General features: G+C 47.7%; 1 pseudogene; it reads left to right on the top strand.

The window, feature by feature from the left end:
• Positions 1-2,686, top strand: LOC148690659 (uncharacterized; annotated as a pseudogene).

The raw sequence follows: 2,686 nt of genomic DNA, 5'->3' as shown, positions 1-2,686 counted from the left end.
ATGGGGAGTGAAGAGAGCCACAGCAAGCAGAACGACACCCCCCTCGCACTTAGTGCAAACCAACGAAAAAAAGAACGAAAGAGGTTTGCTCTTTAGGCTAAAGTCGATGAGCTAGAGGCTTAGAACAACAAGATAGCGATAAAGAATGAGATCCTCCAGGAGCAGTATGAGAAGTTCTTCGGAATGCTCCATGAAGCTAGGCATACTCAAACATATGAACTCATCGCCCCCGGGGAAGTCAACCACCACCTGGGTGCCCCCCAACACGGGGGATCACCTGTCTTCAACATGGATATCCCTAATGGGGAGCGAATTACTCATCAAGGTGTTGATCAACATGAGACCTCTCTCGACCTAGCTGCTTCGACCTGAAGCAAGAGAAGTGGAGGAAGGCACCTTCTTGCAGAAGGAGTAGAAGGATCAAAAGCCGTTTATCGCGACTGCCGGGACTTCCTGAGGCAACGTCGAGAGAACCCCATCCACATAAGCTCGAAGGTCAATGATCCAAGGGTTTCTGAAAGGTTCGGTCCTCTTCCATGCCCCAAGCCAATTGCCAATCTAGAAAATGAGCGACATGTCCTAGAAGAATATGAAGGTACGGGGGACTCGGGGGCATTTCGACAGGCTCGCCCTGGAAGTCAGTACGGTGAGTCCAAAGAAAAATCTCATGCCCTTAACCAAGCTTTCCTACTTCCAAGAGGAGATAGAGACTTACGGAAGAAGGATTCAGCAGTACCTGACTCCACTCAGGACCCCTTTGTCCTACAACTCTTTGAGGAAGTAAACAATTTGAAGGCCGAACGTCAGGCTGAAATACCTGACTGGAACCAACCTAGGCCTGGCCCTCTTACAAGGAAGATCCTCGACACCCCCCCTCCAGGCAAAGACAAAGCAGAAGTTTGGCTTACAACTCTACACTGGAAGGGAGGACCCAATTGAGCACCTTAACCTCTTTGAGTTCACCATGGCATACCGGATGCACACTGACGAAGAACGATGTCTTCTCTTCCCCTCTACCCTCTCTGGCGGAACTCTGAATTGGTATTGTCGTCTTCCACCTAAGACAATAGACTCATTTGAGGAATTGAGGAAACTATTTGTCTCTCAACACATTTTCCAGACAGATCGCTTGCATTCTGCAGATGACTTGTACACTATTCGCCAGAAGTCGGATGAGTCACTACGAAAGTATGCCGGCCGCTTCAGCCATGAGTATTCTCGCTGCGTTGAGGCAGATGACAAGACTGCCCTTAAAGAGTTCACGGCAGGTCTACGCGACTGTTTCTTCAAATACATGATCAATGCTAACACTTGGAAGACTTACTCTGAGGTAATGGCACAGGCTTATAACCATGCCTCCGTCGAGGCAAGGAGGACATATCAAGGGAAACCCCCTACAACCATCCCTTATCAGCAAATGGGGTGTGGAAGCCAAATCCAACCGAATGAGAAGACCTCAACCTTCCAAACAGCAGCGACGTTTCCCCCTGCCCTACCTAATACCTCGCCAAGTCAACAGGCGTATCATTCTCAGGGCAAGAGGAAAAACTTCCATCCTCACCAGTCTCACTTTAATAAAAAGAGTAAGGGGCATTATCGCGATAACCAAAGGTATCACCACGATAATACCCGCCCCTAGGCGGTCAATGCAGTGGGCCAAACACGTGTCAAGAATGGTCCTACCCCGAGGTATGAGACATACACACCTTTGAACGCCACATGCACGGCCATTTACCCCAGTATAGCTCACTTGATACCAAAGCCAAGGCCGAGGGAGCTAGATTTCAAGTCCACGAAGAACACAGGCATGTTTTGTGGTTACCACGAGTATAATGGCCATGACGGCGAGAAATGTATCACCCTCCGTGATCATATTGAAGCTTTGGCACGTGAAGGAAAAATTGACCAGTTCCTCCTTCACCCTCAAAGGGATAACCGCAACCAACGCCAAGTGAATGTGATATATTCCATAAGCGGTGGCATACCCATATCTGAATCTTCCAACAGGGCCCTGAAAAACAATGAACGAACGTTGACGCCTAGCCACCAAGTGTTTCACGTGGAAGACATCAAGGGAGGCAAGTATCAAAAGCTTAACTGGGATTTAATATGTTTCTACCCTGAGGAAGAAAGAGGTATCATTTATCCTCACAACGACCCACTGATTGTGGAGGCTCACATAGCCAACTTTGATGTACGACGAATCCTGGTAGACATGGGGGCGTCAGTCAATATCATGTTTGCTGAAGCTTTCAAAACACTTAATGTAGCTGAACACTTGCTCGATCACTCGGTTTCTCCTCTGATAAGCTTCTCTGGTGATGTCGTGCAACCTTTAGGGAGCGTACATTTACCCTTCACCATCGGTACAGGCCCGTACACAGCCAGCATCACCACTAACTTCTTGGTGGTCGACTGCCCAACGGCATACAATGTCATCTTTAGGCGCACATGCATTAATGATCTCAAGGCCATGGTATCCACGCATATGTTGTTGATGAAATTTCCAACCCTCTATGGCAATAGTTACATAAGAGGAGAACAACTTAGTGCACGATCATGTTACAACACTTCAGTTAAGCAACAACACTTGCATGTACCCAAAGAAACACTTTCTATACATGACCAAGTTATCAAGACCAGCTTGGACAAAGCTGATAGGAACATATTTAGGCGACTTACTTAG

Source organism: Pyrus communis, chromosome 15, assembly GCF_041283825.1.
Source record: "Pyrus communis isolate YQ-2024b chromosome 15, ASM4128382v1, whole genome shotgun sequence".
NCBI lineage: Eukaryota > Viridiplantae > Streptophyta > Magnoliopsida > Rosales > Rosaceae > Pyrus > Pyrus communis.
Note: the sequence above shows the minus strand (reverse complement) of the source record. Positions and strands in the feature narration are given on the sequence as shown.